Raw genomic sequence first — 26,220 nt, forward strand, 5'->3', positions numbered from 1 at the left:
TCCATCGAACTCAGCACCGCCTTCCTAACCTGCAATCTTCTTCCCGACCTCTCCGCCCCCACTCCCGTCTGACCTATCACCCTCACCTTGACCTCTTTCCACCTATCACATTTCCGACGCCCCTCCCCCAAGTCCCTCCTCCCTACCTTTTATCTTAGCCTGCTGGACAAACTTTCCTCATTCCTGAAGAAGGGCTTATGCCCGAAACGTCGACTCTCCTGTTCCCTGGATGCTGCCTGACCTGCTGCGCTTTTCCAGCAACATATCTCCGGCATGGAAATTCTTAATGCCTATTTGGAAGATTTTTGAAGATTTAATCTCAATGAGCACATTAGACCAAATTAATTTCTCTCACCACTGCAGTGGCCACCGCACCTTCAGCTGCCTAAGATCAAAATCCTGAAACTCTCTCATTTAATCTCCCCACCTCTCTCTCTCTTTCTTTTCCTTTAAGGCTCTTCTTCAAGACCACCTTTTGATCAATGCTTGTAGGCAATCACTTATCCTTCTGAGGTTCGCTGTCAACCTCTGTCTTTCTATGCTCTGTGAGGCACTTTGGGAGATGTTGAAGGTACAGTAGTGCTGAATTATGGGCAACGATGACAGTGGAAAGGAAACACATTTTTTAGTCAAGTATTGGGCAGCTCGAAAGAGTAGACCATTTGAGCCTTTTTTTCCCATTTTCTTGTTATTTATGACACCTGAGTTTTACACTGTGTTTCTGAATTTTCCTGGGAATTAGAAAAACAGCATGATTGCTATTATTACCCTTGTAAAAATCAAAGTTTGTGACAAGTTTTATAAACTAAAAATTAAGATTTGACTTTTACACACACAATATTTTTGAGAGATTTGCAGGTTTGATTGGAGCATCCTGAAAATGTTTTGGCTATTGAGATGTGTCAGCTGATAGGCAACTGCCCTGGTTTGACACAGAGGAATGTGCCCAATCAAAATTATGGGACCAGGGAGTATTATAGAACAAAGAGATCCAAGGCTACAGGTTCATAGCTCCTTGCAAGTGGTGTCACAGGTAGACAGGGTGGTGAAGAAGGTTTTTGGCATGCTTACTTTCATTGGTCAGAGCATTGAGTGTAGGAGTTGGGACATCTTGTTGCAGCTGCAAGGCCAGATTTGGAGTACTGCGAGCAGTTCTGGTCGCCCTGTTATATAAAGGATATAGTTAAACTAGAAAGAGTGCAGAAATGTTTTACTAGGATGCTACCTGGACTGGAAGATTTGAGTTATGAGAAGAGGCTGGAACTTTTTTCCCTGGAGCCTAGGAGAAGTCAATAAAATCATGAGAGGCTTGGATGAGATAGATGGCCAACAGCTTACCCCCTTAGTGGGGATGTCTAAAACTAGAGGGCATAGGTTTAAGGTGAGAGGGGAGAGTTACAAAAGGATCCAGAGGGGCGATTGTTTCACACTAGAGGGTGTCAGTTGTCTGGAACGGGATACCAGAGGTAGTGGTGGAAATGAGTACAATTCTGTCTTTAAAGAAGCATTTGGACAGATACATGGATGGGATAGGTATAGAGGGACATGGACTAAATGCAGGCAAATGGGACTAGATTAATTGTGAAAATGGTGTGGCATAGTCCAGTTGGAGCGAAGGGGCTGTTTTCATTCTGTTAATCCCTATGACTCTCTGTCTATAGAAGACTTTTGTTGCATGTAGAATATCCGCTCGAATATACTTCACTGATAACCTGTGAACAGCCTATTCTACACGTAGTGGCATTTTGTATCTTTCACTTTATTGGTGCAAATTTAAAGACTCAAGTGAGTGGCAGTTTCATATTGTGAACTTAAATCCCATAGGATCTGAGTTAAGATTGACACAAACTTATTTAAAGACTTGTGAATCTTTAGATATTGAATTCCCTCTGCATATCATTCGAAGTGAACTTGTTAATATATTTGCGTAAATTCCAGTCTGTGCCATTTTCATTGCAGTTAGAATTCATGTAAGTGTACTAACACGAGTATTAAAAGAAAGGTACAGGGAGGATAAAATCCATTAAAGTAATTATCAAGATGAGACTTTTCATACCGTCAGTCTACCTCTTTGAAATATCACATGTAAAACGAGAGTGCTGTAACCTGCAGCATCACTTAGTTCCCTTGTGGCCTAATTTTATACTGAAGCTTACTCAGAAATATGCTTTAGTTCAGCAGGGGAATATAGAAATGAGATAAAGTGGTGCTTTAATGGATACTCCTGTCCTTATTCTTGCTTATTACTGAGGAAGTCATCTCCTGAGGAATGGTGTTTTACTTTGTCCAACTTTATTAAGAGAGTCTAAGTATGAACATTTACTCTAGGCCAATACCACATCTTTTTTTATTGTTCTGCTCATGTTCCTGACAGAGCTTTAGAAACAGTTTGTCGCGTTGTTAATTATGGAAGATTTTTTAACCTACACCACAAGCTAAAGGAAAATCACCTTCTGGGGTATGTGCTGAGAGTACGTTCAGATGAAATTATGACAAACACTTTCACCTCTGGTCCAATGAATTACTCACTGAAGCACAGCAAAGATCCGTAAGCTTTTAGTATGGATAGCGTGTGGAGACCAGGCACAAATTTGCCTCAGCTGAAAAGGGGATTGAACATTGTGTTTTTGGTGTTTATCTGATCCATCAAACCAATAGGGCCAACCATCACCCATGACACAGGTTATGCTGCGTTAATCATTTAGGTCTCTTTATCCCTTTCATAACAGCAACATAACTTATAAATATAATGTACTTAATAAAATAAATGCTTCTCAGGAGCATGATAAATAGCGATGTGAGGCTGAATTCCATCGGAAATGTTGGCTCAGGCCTGGGATGCAGTGCAGTCGAGATGCACACGTCACTTGGGAAGTTGTAAATATAGAAGATTTCTACAACTGCTCAGCATTAGCCTAAATTCAGAAGTGTCACTTCAATTGCATCTGAAATACTGAATATATTTCACAAGCTTTTAGCCAATGATTGAATTGCCACTGTAAAATTGTTCATAACTTTTTTTTGTGGCTGTGGAAATCCCTTAGAGTGCAGCAAAGTCAGACAAAAGCTATCTTTCAGCATACATACAGTGGAGTCTGGATCATCCTGTACCAAATAAAGCTGAGTATCAAATGACACCAAGTGCCTTTCCTTTCCACATTCCAGCCATTTATGGGGCTTGTCAGGTTGAAGTTGAAAACACGGAACTGTAATTGTAGGCCTCGTCAGCCCCAAGTCCAGTGAGAATTTAGGCTAATGCTGTGCAGTTGTAGAAATCTTTCATACTTATTATCTTTGAACACACTTATATGCACACAGCCACACACACACACAGCCACACACACACACACAGACACATACACACACACAGACAAACACACAGACACACACACACGTGCGGCAAAGATGTAATAATAAAATAGTTATGAAGAATTATAAAAATGTTAGTCAGACTTCCCCTTTTCAGCTGTAATATCTGCCAGACATCGTCAGGCATTGTCCATGCCTTTGATCACAATTTCCATTGTATTGGAGAAACAGAGTTGTGAAAGGGACTGAAAGATCTTTCTGCCAAGCTCATCCTGCGTTGATAATCTCTTTCAAACAAATGAGCTGTTTTCTGCGTACGCTCCAGAATTTTTATTTCATATATATTTTATAAAGTCATTGTTGCTTCTGTTTCCAGGAGGCAGGCCTAATTTGAAGTATTAAGGTTTCTTGCAATTATTTGGAAAGACTAGAAGCAATATAGATTTGAGATTTAAGCTTTCCATGGTTGAGATCATAGTCCCTGTTTATGTACAAATTTGTCGCTGTTTTTTTTTTAGATTACATTACAGTGTGGAAACAGGCCCTTCGGCCCAACAAGTCCACAACTTGCACATCTTTGTGACTGTGGGAGGAAACCGGAGCACCCGGAGGAAACCCACGCAGACACGGGGAGAATGTGCAAACTCCACACAGTCAGTCGCCTGAGGCGGGAATTGAACCCGGGTCTCTGGCGCTGCGAGGCAGCAGTGCTAACCACTGTGCCACCGTGCCGCCCACATGTGCCACCGTGCCGCCCACGGTGAAACGCTTCACAGGAGGCTCCCAAGCACTGAGGATGTCACCTAGACAGGGGACGAAATGTCTGCAACACAAATTCCCAGCTCAGCGAACAGAACCACAACACAGATCTTTTATGCTGCCCTTTATCCACATTACATGTATTTATCATTTTCCAACAGTGCAGGGATGATAAAGCCTTCTAATCAATGGCTTTGTGTTGTGTTTCATTGTAATAAATGACATATTTCTGTATACCTGTGTGAGTGCACAAACTCCGTAAATAATCAGATTAATCTTGGTGCAAGGAGAAGCTTCAGCAGATACTTCAGATCCTGGAATCCTCCCTCATTTTCTTTCCTTATGCCCAAAGCCCACTCTCTCGACATCCAGTCTCTGAGTGGATAGCTCATGAACTAATAAGGATCATGTGTTCTTGGCAAGCAAAGACCCACTTCAGTTACCTGATCGCACTGCTTTAACTCAGCAATGATAACTACTGACGGTTATCAGGTGATGTTTGGCACACATCACACCAAATCTGCTGCCTTACTGTGCTAAGGATTCGGGTTCGATTCCACCTTCGGGCGACTGTCTGTGTGCAGTGTACGTGTTCTCCTCGTGTCTGCCTGGGTTTCCTCGGGTGCTCAGGTTTCCTCCCATCATCCAAAGATTAGGTGGATTGGCCGTACTTAATTGCCCATAGTGTCCAGGGATGGTCAATTAGTCATGGTAAATGCAGGCTTATAGGGATGGGGTGGGATACTCTTCAGAGGGTCAGTGTGGGCTGAATGGCCTGCTTTCACAGGGATTCTATTAAGTTTATGTTTTCTCCCTTTGTTCTCTCAACCAATCTTCCTTTTCCTCTCTTTGTCTCTCTTTCTGTACCTGATTTGACATTGAATTCACCAACTGTAAACTTTTAAACTCCACGTCTCTCTCAAGCCTTGCATTGGTTATTTCTCAAACCTTTGCTCTGTAGATTAAGGAGATAAAAGTTTCTTGCCTTGTTACTCAGGACCCTGACGCCCTGTTTCACTTGAATTGCTATTATGAGCAATGTCCCGCATAAATGTATAGAAATGCAAACATGCAAAGTATCTTTAATAATGGCAGATGCTGCTGAATATCCTATAAAAGCAAATCAAGGCCTGAAGAAACATCCTACTCTGTCTCTGTGAATTGACTCATTTAAGTTGTTGTGGCTGCTTTGCCCCAGTTGGCTTATGTGAACAGCTTTCTCCTCCAGTTGTATTTCTTATCAGCTCTTAAACCACATTGAGTATGTGATAGGAATAATTCACCTCTTGGTTTGTTCCAGGACACTGTGGCTATTACTCAGGCATCAGGGTATGGGACAGAGAATCCATTACTTTCAGAACTCTCCCTGATGGAAGTCTGGGATGCAGAAGGTTACGGTGAGCCTCCCCATCCCTCGGCTAATCAAGCTCCTTCAGTGGGCCATGAAGGAATTCCACGCTCTCTGGAGTTCTCCCGGGGATATGGGGTTTGGGATGGGCTGAAAGAGTGAGTTCAACCCATCATGGATGAGATTCGAGATTCTTTGTTTACAAGTTTATTCATGCAGGCATGGGAAGGGTATCCAAAGATGCTGCATATCCAGAGATGGCGTATAGCTCAAATGGTATCACCAGTATAAAGGCGTTGTACCAGTTTTACAAATACAAGCCTCCAGTTGACTATTCCCGCAAATAATGATTTCCATCAAAACCTTACACTTCATTCACCCCAATCTCAACTTTGTTGTTTCTATCATTCACATTGCAAGTTAGTACACATGACTAGATTATTCCATCATATCTCCATTTGTCTCCAAGTTGCAGTATGTTCTTTGTGATTACCAGCAAACATATACTGCCAATTTTACCATTCCGTCCCTTCTGTTGCCTACATTGTCTATATTGCCTTCCAGTGGATGCTGTGGCATGTAGCTGGGCTGCCAGTTATGATCTTGGCAACTGTTGTGAGTTTGTGAAGCCCTCCACACTGATCACTGGATTCCACCCCCTCCCTACTGCTACCTTTCCCTCACCAGGGTCTTTCCTCACTCTCCCCAGTGACCTACCTCCCTCCCCTTTTCGGGTTTTCTACAGGCCTTCGATGCTGCTCCTGGCCTCCTGCAGTCGCAGCTTTGGTGGCTGCACCTGGTAGCACTGCTGGGACTGCTGATTGTCTCCTGGGCCGAGGCTGTCTCCAGCCGTGGTATGGGGAACCAATGTGACCATTAAATTTGTTTCGTCCCTGATTTCTGTAATGAATGGGAGGATGGGCCTCCCATTTGACTGCCAATGTGACCTGGATTCATTGAGTTATTGCAAATAGAGTGAAATGTGCTTGGCCACATGGGTGATTTTCCTGGTAGTGGAGTTGTAATAAAGCTATTCACACTTGGTGTTTTCACTGCGTCTTGCACCTACACGTACACAAGGTGCGTGCTAGAGTAAAAAAGATTAGAATCCCCTCGGAAAAAAGAAAGAAAATAAATCGAGTGAAAAGTGGTGGTTAAGTGTCGTCACTCTCCAGCGCCATCTTAAATCACAGAAAATAAACCAAAATACAGAAAATAAAACATTGAGGTTTCTCTTATAATCTTACCTCAATAAAGTTAGGTGGTCTTCAGAATAGCTCCCGCTTCTAGCTCAGCTCCTCCAACCCAATCCTCGGGTCCGTGTTGCTAAGCCAATGACACTGCTGCACTTTGCTGGAACAAAGAGGTGCCACTGTCCGGCGCCATCTTGGCTCTATCAACGCCATCGTTGCCATAAGTTTACATTGGGCTGACCTCACTGATGTAGCCACTGGCAGTGCCACAGGGTCCAAACCAGCTGCTGTCAGGCACTCGGGCCTAGCCACAGACCTGGAGCCTCAGCTCGGCCTGTGAGTTTTACCAGGGGATTAACCCTTGGGACCTGCTCCTCATCTGCCAGGAGACTGCGGGCTTTGAAGGGGTCAGGGGGGATGGGGGAAACCACTTCCTGGTATCGCTGCTGCAGCCTTCAAATATTTTCTCGACCTACCCGGTCCCCGGGCCCGCACTGCCATCCCCATTCCTGGAATCTGGGCATCCCTGGCCAAAAGCCAGTATTCATTACCTGTCCCTAATTGCTCTGTTAAGAGTGAGCCATATTGCTGGGGACCTGGAGTCACATGTAGGCCTGACCAGGCAACGACAGCTGTTTTCATTCCCTAAGGGAACAAGATGGATTTTTTCTGACAATTGATGGATGGTTTTGTAGTCCTTATTAGGCTCTTAATTCAAGATTTTTATTGAATTCAAATTCCACCATCTGCCGTGGCAGGATTCAAACCTGAGTCCCCAGAGTATCCATTGCCTGGGTCTCTGGATTAATGGTTGTTGGTGAAGGAGTTCAAAGAGGTATCTTAGTCCTGTGTTCAGCAGCACAAATCAATCGTTGTTTGAAGCCCCTTAGCACGCAGCTTGAAACAGGTCACTGGAGATGGACTTCAAGTCACTCTCCTCCTCCCAATGAAGTACCAGGTATTTATATATCCTGTGTTACAATGGTTACATGCAATATTGACATTAGCATTTGCCACCTTCCCTCTGACTATTATGCCCCTCCCTGATTCAGCTACATCATACTGGGTGGGTGCTGTTTGGTAATTTGTGAAGCTGCAATTGTTTATTTTCCCAAGGTCATGATGACAAACTAATGTTCTGCAATTGCCCCTTTGCAATGCTATCTATCTTCCAGTGTCCTCTCATGAGGTTATCTGTTTATACCCTTCATTATACATCATTTGGTATTTATATCTTTCATCCTTCAGTTCTCCTTGCTGACAGTACGGGGCTTCTCTCTACAATCTACAGGCATTTGTCGAAAGGAATTCAACTAAATTCCTTAATGCTTGTTTGTTTGTTAGTTGCACCTATAATTTCAGTTTACCCACATGTTTTCAATTTGTAATTGCACTTACTTAAAAAAGACTTTGATTATGGTGGGATCAGTCTTTCCCTTCTACACTTAACTAAATAACAAGTTTTCTCTTTCCCACTAAGATTTCTATGGAGCATTTCATTATCTTATCTGCTTGCGATGAGCATGAAGGCCATGATTCTGACTGAAAACTGCTTCCTCAGCTAACAATTCCCTTCACCCATGGGCAACCCCAACAATTGTCTAATATCACTGGGCCATCACCTCCCCTTGACTTCTGGAGGATTGCAAGTTTATTTTGCTTCGAACAAACTGTATTCCTGCTGGGACATGGCTGTGCATCAGTTGGAAATGTGCCATACCGGGACTGAGCATGAGTAACACGGAAGCAATATATGGCAAGCTCTGGAAATCGGAATTAAAAGCAGAAAATGCTGGAAATACTCAGTAGGTCAGGCACCATTTGTGAAGAGAAAGAAAGTTTGCATTTCAGGTCAATGCTCTTCCATCAGAACCAAGGAAAGATTGAAATGGAATGTCTAACATTTCTCATTCCCCATTTCCTGTGATTACAATTCTGACAGTAAGGAGTGGACTGAAAATCAAGCCCCACTACTCCACCAATGTAATTGTCTTACTTTATCACTAAAAAGAGTCGATTTGTTTCTCTTATTAACTAGAACAAAAGAGACTTTCACTCATGAAAACTACACACTTTTCTTCAAACAAGTGGTGGACTGGTTATCAACAAAACTGCCATGTAAATTAAACAATATCGTCCTTCATAGGATCCCTCCAGTGTGGAAGCAGGCCATTCAGCCAATTGAGTCCACACTGACCCTCAAAGAACATCCTATCCAGACCCACCCCACACCCTGTCCCCCTACATTGCCCATGGCTAATCCACAAAATTTACACATCCCTGGACACTACAGACAATTTCCCATTACCAATCCGCCTGACCTGCACATCTTTGGAATGTGGGAGGAAACCAGAGCACCCAGAGGAAACCCATGCAGACACGGGGAGAACGTACAAACTCCGCACAGATGGTTGTCCAAGGATGGAATTGAACCCAGGTCCCTGGTGCTGTGAGACAACAGTGCTAATCTGAGTCACCCTTAATCTCAAATACGCACATTCATACACAGACACATCTCTGCAGAGCTAGTATGTGTGGAAAAAAAAGACAAAAAAGGGAAAACAAAGCAACAACATCCTTGTAGATCAAGGGACAAAACTGGGTTGAATTTTCATGGTTCTTTTGAATTCTATTTGAAGAGATCTGATTACTAACAGTTACAGAACAATGGAAAGTCAGATTTTGGATTCAGCTGCAAAACAATTAGGAGTCCTAATATCTGAAACTTTAACAGGTCTATCCAAATTATTTTGCTCAAAGAAATCCCAGAAAGTGCTGTTTTCAGCACCAAGTCCTGACTTTTACTGACTGAGAGAGAGAGAGAAAGTACTGCATCCTTGCAAATGTCTCCAGCAACGGCCCACCATGTTTCAATATGCACTGGGAAAAAATACCCAGCATCTCATTTCCAAAGACTTGCACGGCGACAGCTGACCCATTAGGGTTTTCCAGATCTGCTTGTTTAACAATTAAAGCATTCAAACTACATCCTTCTTTCTCTCTGAAATCCTTGCTGGATACTTCTTTCCAAAGTCACTTGTTTATTTTTGTAAATGGTAAATGGATTGTGGTCTCCTTTCAACATTTTGACTTTACAGTTCCAAGAAATTGCATGATAAATCCTTTGCAATCCAGTAGTGTCCAAGCATCTCTATGCAGTTCTCATGATCCATAAATGTATGTGTTTCCAACATGGTAAGAAGTGTTCTTCTATTCTTCAACATCCTTGGTCTTCAGTCGCATCTGATCTGATGATGCAGACTTCCAATCTGTCTTCCTTGTATCTCAATGGAGGATTCTCCCCGGTGTGGTTGACATGGTCCTCCAATATCTTCAATCCATTTCACACACCTCCTTCCCAAAGGTTCCCCTTGTCCTCACTTCCCACCCTGCCAGCCTCCTTTTTTTTTAGATTCTGAGGGTTCAGTAATGCAGTTAGTGTGAAGGCAGTCAACCATTTGTAAGAAATTTTCAGATTATGTACAAAGTTAGTTAGGAAATAGCAGTTTAGATTTGATACATTAATTAATTAGACTTAGAAGCATGCGACCTGTAAGAAATTGGAAATGTGGAGGCTGCTGTAGGGCCCTCTGAGTCTTCTTCCTCCCCCTCCTGACCCACTTCCATGTGAAGGAAGCACTGTCTGGTCTTTGCACCTGAAAAGGACAGCCCCTGACTCTGAACACTTGTTAATCATATTCTATTCCTAGGGGCTACTACTTTACATTGCATCATATTTTTTAATCATTCTTACCAATGGTCACAGGACAACTACTCAGAATAACAATTATCCCCATGAGCATCTTCATTTGAAAGTTAGTTTTCAGTCTTTTCAGGAACAAGAATTTAATTTGCCTGAGCACAGCATTGATAATAAAGAACATAGAGTACACAATGGTGTCATATAATCCCCTACCTTCAGCCCATGGAGATAGTAGCAATGGTGGTCCTTATTGTCATCTGAAAGTGCACTGGAAATCCCCAAAATGCATATCTCTTAGTTCCAGGTTGACAGAAAGCATGGACCAGTACATAATTTTGGTTTATTACAGGTACATAGACTCGAACAACTGGCAAAGAATTGTGAAATGTTTGCACATAATTCTACTAGTTAAGATGCTTGTAACCTTATAAATTCTCCCTTTATATACTTGAACACTCACTGACAGGAAGAAAAAACACATTAGTGTTATGGACAAAGAGAAACAATCTATTCACAGGATCTGCTGAGATGGTTCTTGTGCCAATCAGAATGTTGCTTTTCAGTCTTCCTTCTCCAGATACTTTCACTGGCTTGCAGGAGGCACAAGATGGCTGCTTCCGACTTATAAAAGCTCTCTGACTTATTCATTGAAAGCCACAGCTTACAGTGACTGCTGAAGGAAAGATAAATGTTTTCTTCAAGCTTAAAGTAGCTTTTACTGCAGACAGCAGAGAGAGCGCCTGAGCTGGTGGAGGCTTATTGGCTTCTCATTTCCTTTTTCACAGGCTCAAATTGTTCAGCTACCTGAAAGCCAATCACGTGGTTATTGGCAGGCAGAAGGCCTTTGGCATTGATAACTGCTCACCAGACTACAGACCAATCAGCTATTTGTTGCTGGCTGAATCTCTATTTGTACACACCCTTAGCTCCAGTTCATCTGCAAACTAGACTTCAACTATGGTCTGCGTAAACGGTGCTTACAATGAGTGTCAGTCTATTTGCTTTTAAAAATTGCAGTAATCCTTCAACAATCCTTGGTTTTAAAAACAGTTCTTTTCTTATTTCAGTCAACAATTAGAAATTTTAAAAAATGCACAAGCCTCATGCACTTTCCTTTTGCCCTTGTTTGTTAGAAGGTTTTTAATGTACTTGGTGGAAGGAGATAGCACTTTAGCAGCAGCTTGATAAGGTCTCACACTGCACAGAAAATACCAGAAAAATTCTGTTTTAAAGAGGCTGTGATTTCCAACAGTATTTGCCAGATCACCCTCTACTACCTCAGCCTTCCATGCAAGTACAGGAGATGTGACACTTGCCCTATTGTCTCTTCCTTCTCACACCAGACCCCTTCCATAATTCCTTCCAATTTATAAAATCATGAGGGGTATCGAAAGCATTAATGGTAGTTAGCTTTTCCTTAGGATGGAGCATTTCAAGACTAGGGGACATAATTTTTGGATGAGAAGAAGAGATTTTAAAAAGACTTCGGGGCAAGTTTTTTTACACAGAGGGTGGAACAGACTTCCTGAGGAAGAGGTGGATGTGGACATAATTACCATGTTTAAAAGACACTTAAGATCATCAAGATCATAAATCCCGGCAGCAGAATGAGGCTATTCAGCCCATCGAGTCTGCTCGACTTGATCATGGCTTCTCACTGTAACCCTTGAGCTCCTTACTAATCTAAGAACTTCTCTGTATCTTCAATACACACAATGACTTGGCCGCCACAGCCCTCTGTGGCAACAGGTTTCAGTCCCTACCCTCTAGCTGAAGGAGTTCCTCATCTTACTTGCGTGAGTACATGGAGAGGAAAAGTTTGGAGGAGCAGGCAGGTGGGACTAGTATAGTTTGGGATTATGTTCAGCATGGACTGTTTGGACCAAAGGGTCTGTTTCCATGCTGTATGACTCCATGACTCTGTGAAACAGTAATTTACTTGTACTTCTTCCTTTCAAGTATAACATATTCACTTCTCACAATGTGGTCACCTTGACCCAGGGAGAGACACATGCTGGCTAGCTCACTGTTTTGCAGGACACGTCCTTTCTGTTCATGAGCACTAGCCTGATCTTCTTGCCAGTTGATATTTCAATTTCCTCGTGCTTTCACACTGTGACCTTTCCACTCATGCAGGTCCTGCTGCAGAGTTCCCATGAAGCTCAGTACAAGTTTAACGAATAGCTCGTTAGTTGACTTCACATTCTACAACCTTCTGGAATCACTGTCAAGTTCAAAAATTTAAGATCATGCCCTCTGCCTCCATCTAGTTTCCTTTCATTGCTTCAGTTTATTTCATCTTTATGTTTTTATTCCTTCATTTTAGATTCACAAAGTTGCCATCCAGCCATTCTTCGAAACACTTCTCTTCTCTGTTTACTTCACATTCAGCCATGCTTTTTAACATGTTACCTTTTGTGATTTAATCTTCCATATCTTCCACGCTATCACAGACCTAACCTATTCCTCCTCAAAAAGACAGAAGAGCTGCGGATGCTGGAAATCTGAAACAAAAGCAAAAATTGTTGGAAAAACTCAGCAGGTCTGGCAGTATCTGTGGAAAGAAAGCAGAGTTAACGTTTTGGGTCCAGTGACCCTTCCTCAGAACTGATGGTAGCTAGGAAAGGAATGGTCTCTATACTGAAGGTAGTGTGGAGGGAGAGGGAGGAGTAAATGTTCAGTGCAGCCCACTAAGGGAGATAATAACAGTTGGATATACATAAGACTGGATGAAGACCAGTCTGGGAAAATGAAGAGCTGCTAATGGGGACTAACAGTGTGTGTGTGTGTGTGCGCAGTGTGTGTGTGTGCGCGCATGGGGAACGGTGCTTAAGCCCTACAATTGTTGAACCCGATATTAAGTCCGGAAGGCTGCAGGTTTCTGTTTTGTTCCTCTTCTCTTTCAATCAGGCTCAAAACCGATTACATTTCTAGCTTTCCTGAGCAATGATGAAGGGTCATCAACCTGAAACATTAACTCTACTTTTTTTTGTTCACAGATATTGCCTGACCTGCTGAGTATTTTCAGTATCATCTGGGATTATTGTGCCCAGGTATCTTTCCCTTTAAGATGTGTGCCTGCACATCAATATTAAAGGGACTGTGCAGTGCAACATGTCAGATTCTCACAGTAAACAAAAGTTAAAGTGAACATTGTTCATGGATAATAAAACTGGTTTCAGCACTAGAAACAATTTTGCTAATCTCTTATGACCCATATATTATTTTTTTTGACACATCATTTTATAATCTAATGAATGTCCAAGTGATATTGCTCATGACAATGTAGACATGTTATTTTGGAAAGAATTAAACTGAGTTACATGCATTCTATTACTAAGATGTTAATGTTAGTTGTGGATGACAAGTCTAACTGCTAATATGTAAACATAATGTGAGGTCAATTAGACTTCTTTGCAGTTCAGAAGATGCCCATTAATATTTGGTTCCAGTTCAGTGACTTTTTAAAAAATTGCATCTGTAACCAAGTGTGATATCTGAATTGCTTTATTTGGAAGGTGATGGGTGTAAATTGCAGTTTTAAAAGTACAAAGTGGATGATTTCCCCTGATAGTGACTGCTAGGATAAGCAATTCCATGGATTTGTTAAGATAATAGACCATTGCTTTAATGCTCTAATCTTTTTTTTAAAACAAATTATCTGGTTTTCAGGTGGACTTCCAAACGACTATGCAATAATAGTTCCGACTTGGCTGTGCAATGCTTTCACATAGACCAGTCAAACAACAGTCTGGCATAGTCATACTCTGAAAATTCTCAGATACCGTAAGATTGGTGGAGTAGCAGACCGTGACAGGGACTGTCAGAGAATGCAGCAGAATATAGATAGATTGAAACGTTAGGCGGAGAAATGGCAGATGGAGTTCAAACCAGGCAAATGCGAGGTGATGCATTTTCGACAATCCAATTCAAGAGTGAACTATACGGTAAATGGAAAAGCCCTGGGGAAAATTGATGTACAGAGAGATCTGGGTGTTCAGGTCCACTGTTCCCTGAAAATGGCAACACAGGTCGATAGAGTAGTCAAGAATGCATATGGCAAGCTTTCCTTCATCGGGGTATTGAGTACAAGAGTTGGCAGGCCATGTTACAGTTGGATAAGACTTTGGTTCGGCAACATTTTGAATACTGCGTACAGTTCTGGTTGCCACATTACCAAAAGGATGTGGATGCTTTGAAGAGAGTGCATGGTGGCTGAGTGGTTAGCACTGCCACCTCACGGCACCAGGGTCCCACGTTCAATTCCCGACTCGGGTGACTGTCTGTGTGGAGTTTGCACATTCTCCCCGTGTTTGCGTGGGCTTTCTCTGGGTGCTCCGGTTTCCTCCCACAGTCCAAAGATGTGCAGGTTAGGTGAATTGGCCATGCTGAATTGCCTGTAGTGTTAGGTGCATTAGTCGGAGGGAAGTAGTTCTGGGTGAGTTATTTTTCGGAGGGTGGGCGTGGACTGGTTGAGACAAAGGGCCTGTTTCCACACTGTAGGGAATCTAATCTAAACTAATCAGGAGGTTCACCAGGATGTTGCCTGGTACGGAGCGCGCTACAATGAAGAGAGGTTGAATAGATTAGGATTATTTTCATTAGCAAGACGGAGGTTGAGGGGGGACCTGATTGAGGTTTGCAAAATCATGAATGATATAGATAGAGTGGATAGCAAGAAGCTTTTTCTCAGAGTGGGGACTCAATTACGAGGGATCACGAGTTCAAGGTGAGTGGGGAAAAGTTTAAGGGAGAATGCATGGAAAGTACTTTACGCAGAGGGTGGTGGGTGCCTGGAATGCATTGCCAATGGAGGTGGTAGAGGCGGGCACGATAACATCATTTAAGAAGTCTCTAGACAGATACATGAAAGGGCAGGGAGCAGAGGGATACAGATCTTTAGGAAATAGGTGACAGGTGTAGGTAGAGGATCTGGATTGCTGCAGGCTTAGAGGGCCGAAGGGCCTGTTCCTGTGCTGTAACTTCCTTTGTTCTTTGTTGGTCAACATCACCATCACTGGCAATATCCTGTCCCACTAGCAGGACAGGCTCTGCAGCGCTAGTGGAACTAGGTGTTTCGGGAGTCCCCAACATTGACTTCCGACCCCATGAAGTTTCAAGGCTTCAGGTAAAACATGGTCAAGGAGACCTTTTGCTAATTAACACCTCAAGCCATATGTGACCCGAGTGTGGAGTGAGGACCCCGAGGAGTTAGCAGGAAAATCTCTCCACTCATTCCTCTCACAAAGGAAAATGGTTCTGGCTATTATCTCAACCCCAGGACATCTCTACGGGAGTTCCTCAAGGTAGTGTTCTTGGCCTAACCATCTTCAGATGCTTCATCCATAACTTTTGCTTCTGTCACAATGTCAGAATGGGGTTGTTCACTGATGACTGTAAAACATTCAGCACAATTTGTGACTCCTCAGATATTATAGCAGCCTGTGCCCACATGCAGCAACCAGTTTAATCTGGACAACATATAAGCTGACAAGTGGCAAGTAACATTTGTGCCACACAAGTGCCAGTCAATGACCATTTCCAACAAGGGTGAATCTGATCACTGGCCCTTGACATTCAGTGGCATTACCAGAATTCCGCTTCCCTGCTTCCAGCATCCTGTGGGTTTAACCATTGTCAAGAAACTGCTCTGTACTGGACAGATCAATACTGTGGCTACAAAAGCAGGTCAGAGCTTAGGAATGCTATGGTGAGTCCACCATTCACCACGTACAAAGCACAGGTCAGGTGTGTGATGAAATACTCCCACTTGCCTGGATAGTACAGCTCCAACAACACTCAAGAAGCTTGACGTCACCCAGGACAAAGCAACCCACTTGATTGTCAGTCTGTTCTCCACTGCCTTCATCACAATGTGTAGTGGCAACACTGTATAGATTTTCAAATAAAACTAATAGGGTTCCCAGTCCTGATCAGAATACCTGGGCCAAAGCTTGATTTGCAGCACTCAATCGTGTATCTTAATTTGAAGTGATAAATAATCTCCACTTTTTATTTTGCTTAATTTGTTTCCTGCAAACTGGTTGCCATGTTTTCTATATTGCAATAATAACTGCGCTGCAAAGGTACATCATTGACCATAGGACATTTAAAGAAATCCTGAGGTTCTGAAGGGTGCTATGTAAATGCAACTCTTTTTTTGGCTTCTTGACCATAACGTTATTAATATTTATTTTCACATTGATCACGCTTCTGCTGTTTCTGATTTTGAATCCTTAAATTAATTGGCACTGAGTTTGGAATTTTGAGAAGTTTCAGTAAACAGACTAATAGTATTCCCAACTCCTTTCACAGAGACTTTTACATCCAGACAAGCGAGCAGCAAAATCCACTCCACTGTTGTAGTATAATAAGGCAGATGTATATTGTATAATATCAACTTGCCCTGATTTCACAGGGAAGAGATGCTCATTAACATGGCAGGCTGTCAACTGATTTTCACTCCTGGTTGTGATTAACCTGATTTGTATCTAGAATATGTCTGAACCTGGGGATAGGCAGGGGGAGCCCCAGTTAATTCACTTCATGTAATCTACTTACTTCCTTATCACAGGTGTCAATGTGGCAAGATGAGGCTATGGGGAGCTGTAAGTATAGACCATTACATACTGTTCAAATGCAATTGCAGAGATTCAAGGGGAGGACAGAGGAGCTTGATTACCATTGAGTACGTTGATCTCAAAAGACTATTTAGTGTCTTCATTTTATGAAAATTAACTTGCTTAATGTATGCTGTCTAATCTGCTCATTTAGCTTTTGCTTCTGTTTAACTTTACAGTTGCAATAAACATGATTAATAATATTTAGCCTGAGCTCCATGGTCAGCCAGCATGATGTTGTGGTTTATTCAGAATTATGGAGGGTGTAGTCCGCAAACTGTGCATTTTCTGCTGGATATCTGGACTGTAAAAGGATTGATAGTTTTCCCAGTGGCATGCTGTGTCATACATATTAAACATTTCAAGTTTTGGATTAAAGTATGTGCTCAGGCTCATTTATTAAAGCAGATCCCACGGTGCAAATGTAAAATACACTGTCAAATAATGACTTGAATTGTAAATCTATCTAGAAGAGTTATTCTTACTCTTTGACTATGCACATTGGTGCAGTTTATAATCAGCTTCGAGATAGATTTAGCAAAAATAGTCATATGATTATTTTATCAGATAAGATAATGGTCACTTTTCTATTGCCACCCAGATTTTGCCATATGAAACTACCTTGTTTTCCCAGCAGGATGAGGTGGAACCAGTTTCCCAGCAGGCTAAGGTGGAATCTGTTTCCTAGCACTCCAAGGTGGAACCAATTTACTCAGTCGGATGAGATGGAACCAGTTTTCCTAGTAGGATGAGGTAGAACCAGTTTCTAGTAGGATGAGGTGGAACTATTTACTCAGCAGGCCAAGGTGGAACCAGTTTCGCCAGTAGGATAAAGTGGAACCGTTTTCCCAGCAGGCCGCGGTACAATCTGTTTCCCAGCAGGCTGAGGGTGCAACCAATTTCCCAGCAGGCCGAGGTGGAAGCAGTTCCTCAGCAGGATGAAATGGTAGCAGCTTTACAATTCAGTGCTTGTAACGTTGTGCTTTCCCACCCTTGGGATGCATACAGACCTATTAATTTTAAAGGAAAAAACATCTTCCACCATTTTCCTAGTCTATGCACATTTCTTCCGTTTTCATAATATTTGGGGAAGATCGAGAGCTGTGTGCTAGTTTCTGGGGTTTATGCTGCTAACTCTGGCTCCCTCATACTGTTGCTAGCATCAAAAACATTTTTTCACCAGACTATAGTTTCAGAAGATGTGAATGGGTGCAAAGCTCTTGGCATCCTCACATAGGCACCTTGCAACAACCTATCAAACAACTGTTTCCCTCGCACTGTCCCCACATCAGGACAAAAGTGGTGGCTTCAAAGATTCATGCTAATTGTCTTGTACATCAATGACTTTCTTGTAATTTTATATGTCACAAAATGTTGATCAGTCAGTTTGCAGTGGTGCAATGAGAGACATGCTCAAATCCTTTTCGCTTTAGAGCATATTGTGCTTGTACTGACACAGCCCATGGAGCACTTAATGCTATGTAAATGTTCTTTGAATGCCTAGCAAAATTACTGATCCAAAATTAATAGAGTACAAAACCCTTAAGGTTGGTCAATGACAAATGCCAATTATATTCTGTCTGTGTTAGCTATTAATTAGATCTTAGCTCTGCGATTAGCTAACAGAAGCTACTGTGCAATCTGCACAAGCATGACTTTCTGTAAATCCCTGGATACCTGAATCGGTTTTGAAATTATAATTCAATTCTGTAATTCTGTGGCTCAGGAGTTTGCGATCACTAATATTTCTGTACCATCTTCACAATTCTATATAATTCTCTGCCCCTTTGCCTGTATTCCCTAATCCATTGCTTTATACAGATCATATTTATTGGAGAATTATGACATTTTCTCAGAAGTATGTTTCAGGAATGAATTTGAAGATGGATTAACTTGATAAATGTTGTGCCTTCCAATGTTTCTGTAACCAGACTTCTGTACACATCATATACTTGAAAGAACTGGCTGCGATTAAACATACATCGTAGCTCTGGAAGTGCCAAATGAATATGCTTACTCCCAAACAACAAGCTATTTTCCCTTCTGTAACTAAAACATTTGTCTCATTAATTCATCCATCCAGGGAGATCCTAATACCTGCATGTTGTAGCATCCAGTTCTTAAGAGCATTCTTGTCATCATGCTGACTGACCTGTGCCTCCTATGTCTGCTCCTTCAGTTCAACTTAAAGTGATAATCAGACCTACTTTTCTGCGGCCCTAACAATAATATACCCTGTGGGATTACTTAGCAGCTCCCTCCTTTTCAAGTTGGAAAGCTCCAGGTTACAAAATTTGGTCATGTACTGCCTGCGGTTTTGAGACTGCGCCTGCCATTGTGGGTTGAACACAACACCCAACCCTGTGTGCACGTTTCCACGGTGGCTATCATTGTGGTAGCAATGCTAGTATGGGCAGCAGCAGAAGGCAGAGGTGACAGATTGTGGCATCAGTCAGTGCGTAACGCTGGTTTAACACAGTGGTGTCATTACTACTTCAGCTGGTAGATCCTCTTGACCTCAGCCAGCTAGCCATAGCACGCAGCAGCAAGTGCCACATAAAAGGATCATCACCTGCTCTTGGATTCATTGCTGATTGATTGCTGCTGAGTTGGTGGAAGTGCTTGATCATTTGCGGTGCGTTTTGAGTGCAAATTTGACATTACTGCTGTGATAGTTTTGGTTACGATTTCAGCAGTTCTCAGAACAAAGGTCCCGTACCTTGGTCCCAAGCATGAGTGCTGTACATTCCATCTCTGCCTTGTCAATGGAAGTGATGGTGAGCGTGGGCCATCAACTTTAGATGCTTTCTAAGCTGCTAGGTACTTTGTCACTTTTTCTCAATTCATTTTGTGGGCATCGCTGGCTGGCCAGTACTTATTGCCAGTTCCTAGTTGCCCTTGAGAAGTGGTGCTGAGCTGCCTTGTTGAACCGCTGCAGTCCACCTGCTGTGGGTTGACCCACAATGCCATTAGGGAGGGAATTCCAGGATTTTAACCCAGCAACAGTGAAGGATCAATATTTTCAAGTCAGGATGGTGAGTGGCTTGGAGGAGAACTTAAAGGCGGTGTTGTTCCCATGTATCTGCTGCCCTTGGCCTTCTAGCTGGAAATGGTCGTGGGTTTGCATGGTGCTGTCTGAGGATCTTTGCTGAATTATTGCAGTGCATTATGTACATAGTACACACTGCACCTGCTGCTGCTGCTGCTGCTGAGTGTCGGTGGTGGAGGGAGCAGATGCTTGTGAGTGTAGTGCCAATTGTGTGGGCTGCTTTGTCCTGGATGGTGTCAAGCTTCTTAAGTGTTGTTGGAGCTGCACCCCCCATTAAAGCAAGTGGGGAGTATTCCATCACATTCCTGACTTCGGCCTTGTAGATGGTGGACAGGCTTTGGGGAGTCAGGAGATGAGTTACTCACTGCACTATCCCTCACCTTTAACCTGCTCTGACCAGTTTGCCATCTGCTGGTGTATGTGTAGATGACTGGGTCGCTGTTTGGAATGAAAAATGAATGCATTTCATGTTCTCTTTGCAGGAAAAAGCAGCTGCAGCAAGTGGAGTATCAGCTTCCCTACTGACCACACAGTCAGTTATAGAACACACCTTGGAAGGAATACTGACATCTCCCGGAATTGGAAGGGCCTCTGCTCCCTCAGTATCTAGCAGGGGGTGGGCAACCACACCCACTGCTTCATGCAGGTGAATGCCCAGTATCCTAGCAATGGCCAGGATGCAGTCCACTATACCATTTGCAATTGTGTAGCCACAGGGGTGACGCATTGACCACCCAGTATAATGAAAGCCATACTGCCAAAGAAATGGAATTAAGCAGGATATTGAGGTGTCTAAGAATATGCTTCTGCTGTTTCGACCAGTCTGGAGCAGCCTGTAGTACTCTCCAGAGCATGTGCCATGGTCTACTGTATGTGGTACAGCCTCACCATCCAATAGGGCACAAGCCTCGTTATCAGGCTATGATGAGCAACCAAGGAAAAAGAGCAAGATGGGAAGACGCAATCAACACATTCCCCTTTCAGGTTTGCCTGCCAACGATCAACGCACTCAACCACAGTACAAAGGTGGCATCCAATTTCCCAAAAACTGCAGTTGCACACATGATCTTCTGTCTGTTACTGGCCATCATGGTATCCTCTTGGCCACAATGCTGAAATATCAGCCACTGCAAAATCTGGTTCCAGCCAACCTTGTCTAACAATCCCCATCCAGCAGTCCATGCTAAACTCAACTGGTTGAAGTTGTAAGTTTGCTCAATGAGCTGGTGGGTTTGTTTTCAGACGTTTCGTCACCATGCTAGGTAGCATCATCAGTGAGCCTCCAGTGAAGCGTTGATGTTCTGTCCAGCTTGCTATATATCTGTTTCGCATTGTTGTGGTGGGTGATATCATTTCCAGCTCTGTTTCAGAGAGGTTGGTAAATGGGCTCCAAATCAATGTGTTTATTGATGGAGTTCAGGTTTGACTGCCAGGCCTCTAGGAATTCCTGCATGTGTCTTTGTTTAGCCTGTTCCAGGAGGGATGTGCTATCCGAGTCGAATAGGTATCCCTCTTTGTCTGTGCGTATGGATACCAGTGATAGTTGGTCATGGCTTTTGGTGGCTAATTGGTGCTCATGTATCCTGGTGGCTAGTTTCCTACCCGTTTATCCAATGTTGTGTTTGCTGCAGTCCTTGCAGGGTATTTTGTACATGACATCCATTCTGCTGGCTGTGGGTACGGGGTCCTGTGAATTCATCAGGAGCTGTTTCAGTGTGGTGGTAGGTTTGTGGGCCACTGTGATTCTTAGGAGCCAGAGTAGTCTGGTCATCAACTCTGAACTGGTTCCCCTTGTGTGTTCTGTTAGTGTCTGTCCTAGTGCTCGTCCACAATGTTACCCCAGTGGCTGCAGCAAGGCAAGTTAACGGTTGCTGATTTCCAGAGGCTTTGCTGGATGGCCTTGAGCAGCTATTGGTTTGGAAGAACTGGAGTCAGACTGCTCCACCACAGTGTGAGTGACAGCAGTCTAGGCTGACTGGCATGAGCAGCGGGGTTGGTGGAGTGACAGTCAGGGGAGGACAAACACCAGCATGCTGACAGATGGTAGCAGTGCTGTGCTGTTGCTGCCATTCCAATGGTGAGGGACCTGAGCAATCCATTGGGATGACAGACTACTGGTCTTCAGGCAACCCCAAGAAGTACCTTTGCATGAATCAAGTATGAAAGGAATAGACTAAGATTGGGTGGCAGGAAGCTAATTAGCAGGACTTCAATGTGAGTTAGCAGTTCAACAGCAAAGTGCTTGATGGCTTCTGCTTGTGTTGCAGTGGGTCATCAAATACTGCATTTTGTCTGCATCTGGGAGTATGCTCATGGAATAAAACAAGGAACCATAGATGCTGAAGATCTGAAACAAGACAGAAACTGCTGGAGAAGCTCAGTAGGTATCTGTGGAGAGAAAGCATAGTCAATGTTTCAATTCCAGTGATTCAAAACTCAAAACATGAACCCAAGGAACCAAGCAGTCATAAAAGAAAAGAAACATTGACAGGTTAGCAAGACTGTAAATTATTGTCAGTACGCGTGTGGACTGCACATTCCAAGAACTTGTTGCAGATGGTCGGAGGATATGATCCATATCAGTTGGTTTTTCTCGTAGGGCTTAGAAGTGTTCATCAGGAAATTTGTTGGAGCATTTGAAAGCTCTGCATGTAGGCAGAAAGGCTTTCCTTAAAGCCAACACCTCAGAAAGAATGCAGCAAGATATGACATTCGCGTATTATAAGGGAGAGGGGTTTAAAGAATAGAAATGCCCAAGGAGTGTTCTTGGTAAATATGGAAAAAGTAATAAATGTGCAGCATCAGAATCAAACTGTTCAGGAACCCTCTTCAAGCTTATTCAGTATGGATTCCAGCTTTGCAGATTCTGAAGAAGTAGAACATAATGAGGAGCCAGGCACCTCATCATCAAGTGTTGCACAAACATGAGGTTCAATTGGCCATAAGTGACAGTTTGTGTGATGATGGTCAGATTAATTCTGACGGTCAGATTGAGGCCATCAGTTTCAAAGGCCAACTGCCAAAAGTGGTGCTAGCGTCAATTACTTACCAGAAGGGGGCGACCACTTGCCAAATGGAGAGATGTGACTATTATATGTAAAGCAGGGAAGGCGACTGGGAAAGATATAAGCTGGAGCAATGTTAAGGTGAGGGACAGGAGATTAGGTGCATTGATTCAGAGTATGAAGTACAAAGATGGAAGGCAAGAAAACACAATGTAAACTCAAACTGTGGAGTGAACATGTCCCTAGAGAGAGATCACAAGCCATTGAAAGAAATGCAACAGTAGTAGTCCAGAAAGAGATAGAAGACACGGTAGAGGGCATATTTAACAGGGACAAGGAATACATTACAAATGAGGAATATCACCATGAACAGATACACATAGGGCAGCACGTGGCTCAGTGGTTAGCACTGCTGCCTCACAGTGCCAGGTACCTGAGTTCGATTCCAGTCTCAGGTGACTGTGTGAAATTTGCACATTCTCCCCATGTCTGCGTGGGTTTCTTCCCGGAGTCCAAAGATGTGCAGGTTAGCTGAATTGGCCATGGTAAATTGCCCATAGTGTACAGGGACGTATAGGTTAAGTGCATTAGTCAGGGTAAATATAGAGTAATAGGGTAGGGGAATGGGTCTGGGTGGGTTACTCTTCAGAGGGTTGGTGTGGACTAGTTGGGCCACAGGGCCTATTTCCACACTGTAGGGATTCTATGATATGTCCATGAGGCATTAGCATTCATGAACAAACAAGGAGATAAGTTAATAAAAGATGTCAAACAACAAGAAATACAAAGCAGGAGAGAATTTGGGGTGCATGCAGAGGTGCTAGATCGGCCCCATCAACCAGCCCCATCACTTAGGTGGATATGCAAGGAAAAGGTGTCTCCTGAAGGGACCTATAAGACAAAGGCAAAAACTAGTGGCATAAAGTTTTGAAGAAAAACTGGGTAATTAAGATAAAAAGGTACATTCATTGACAGCAGGAAAAGAAATTTGGAGGATTTGTTTTGGACTTTGTTAGTAACAACTGCTTGGGAGTGGAGATCAAACTGACATTAAAGCTACATTTCTACAGGGAGATCAGCTCAGGAAGGAATTGTTCCTTGATCCTCCCAAAGAGGCACCAAATTCAGTGGAGATATTCTGAAAGTTAGGAAATGTTTACATGGCCTGAGGGATGCTGAAAGGGGACAGGATGGGACACAGCATATAAGCCTCAAAAAAAACTCTTTGCAAATTGGAACAAAAAGGGAATAAAAGGTAAGAAGGCAAAATTAATGTCTGTTGAATGCATGCAATATTTGAAACAAAGTAAATGAATTAATGACACATAGAAGTTAATTGGGCAGGGGGCGCGGTGTTGGTTTGTATGAGCTTATAGCCATTACATATACATGGTTACAAATGGATCAAAGCTGGGAATGAAAGGTTAAAGGGTATGTGACACTTGGACAAGGACAGGCAGGAAGCTGATGGGGTAACATTTATAGTATGAGATGGAATTAGTCCATTAGTAAAACAAATACTTTGGATCAGGTGAAGAAAGAGAGATAAATGTTACCCTTTAGCTCGGGAAGTTTAGAAAATCAGCAGAGTAGTAAAAAGTGACATGATGCTCATTACAAGCCTTGTTTATACAATTGCTGGTGAACCAGTAATTGAAGTGTAGATGAACATGAGCCATGGGGTTGTGTACAAATGAAGCTTTGGCAACAAGAAGCTGACTGGTCTATGGACTAGAGATCACTTAGCAATGACAAGGATCTTTTGCCTGCCAACAGCTCTGTGATTGGTTCTCGGGTAACTGAACAGCTTGAAGCTTTGAATAAGAGACAGAGAAGCTGCTGAACCACCAGCAGCTAAGCACTCTCTTTGTTCTCTGCCTTAAAGAGACTCTAAACCTGAAGGAAATCAATTTATCTTTCATTCAGCAGTTACTGCAAGCTTTGACTTGTAATTAATTAGCCAGAGACATTTGATAAATGAACTAGCCATGCTGTGCCTCTTGCAAACCAATGGAAGCATGTGGAGAAGGATGACTGAGGAACAACGTTCTCACCAGCACAAGAACCATAGGAATCAGTTCAATAATCCTTGTGTACAAGAACCATTGAACTGTTTTCCCATTTTTTCTATCCATTCGCAACAACTTTTTTTTTTGCTTTTTGTAAGGGGAAGTTTATGGGGCATTAGAATTTTAATTTCTAGAATTATATGTAAGTTGTTCATAATTGTTTAGCTGTAACTGGAGTCTAATTACTTGTATTAAATAAAAACTTTTTTTTTAAGTACAGTGACCTAATCCAAGTTTTCTGTCAACCTGGCTCTAAAAATCAGGCGAATTGGGGAATTTTGCACATTTAAAAAAATCTTGTCATTATTTTGTTTGTTTATTCTTATTTTGCATGTTGATTTTTTTTAAAAAAGTTGTTATAATCTGCCATTGTCTGAATAAATGTCTGAAATCAAATGGGATGAGGGAACAGGTAATGGAAAAACTAATTAGGGGGTAATTGGATTTGAATTGGTTCCATAAGTGTGTGGTGCCAGGAATCCTCTGTGTGGCAGTGAACTTTACGGAGTGTGGTTGAAATAAAGTTCTTACTAAAAGTGTGGACTTGATTCCCTTTTAAATACTATTACCTTCCAGTGTATAACAGTGCTATGTTTTTCTGGCATTACTCCAAGGTATTGAGACACTTGCCTGGGCAGTGTTTGCTCACCCAGCGTAAGACCCCAGTACGGCAAAACTCTGCCTAGAGAGTTGCTGGCCAATCAGGCGCAGTAGCATAGCCAGATTTACATTGTGGCCTACCATAGGGGCATGGGAGAGAAAATGTGTGGAAGCAAGGTCAGAGATGTGCCTTCATGAAGGAACTACCCTTCGAGATGCCACAAGCTTAAATATGGATGACCGTGAATGCAGGAGCTTCCTCCAGCAAACATTGACAAACTCATTGGGATTTACTTGATAGCATCCTGAATTGTGAGTTGACTCCTTGCTGTTGACTGAATACCAAGAGCATTAGTCTAAGGGCCTGCTTCACAACTTGCCAAAGGTAAAAAATAGTGAGAATTAACTTCCAACCTATATCCCAGTGTTGTCCCTTTAACATAGTTTTAAATATTTTGATAAAACCAATGCATCTCTTCTCATTGTCTACTTACAGGATTAATATTACAAGAGTATCTGATGCACAGTACAGGTGTCCAAGATTTAGCAGAATGAGGTGCAATGC

At 42.7% G+C, this 26,220-nt stretch overlaps 1 protein-coding gene across 6 annotated transcripts in view; it reads left to right on the top strand.

Moving 5' to 3' along the window:
• The window catches only part of slc8a3 (solute carrier family 8 member 3), a 503,015-nt gene that overhangs the window by 256,733 nt on the left and 220,062 nt on the right, over nt 1–26,220 (top strand). The window contains exon 1 of one of the 6 annotated variants that reach the window (XM_043698126.1): nt 20,552–20,627. The exons of the other annotated variants lie outside the window; for them this stretch is intronic. The gene's annotated coding sequence lies outside the window, so the exon portion shown is untranslated. Of the gene's footprint in view, nt 1–20,551; nt 20,628–26,220 lie in introns of those variants that run through there. 6 annotated transcript variants of the gene reach the window in all.

This window comes from Chiloscyllium plagiosum, chromosome 10 (genome assembly GCF_004010195.1).
Source record: "Chiloscyllium plagiosum isolate BGI_BamShark_2017 chromosome 10, ASM401019v2, whole genome shotgun sequence".
Taxonomy (NCBI): domain Eukaryota; kingdom Metazoa; phylum Chordata; class Chondrichthyes; order Orectolobiformes; family Hemiscylliidae; genus Chiloscyllium; species Chiloscyllium plagiosum.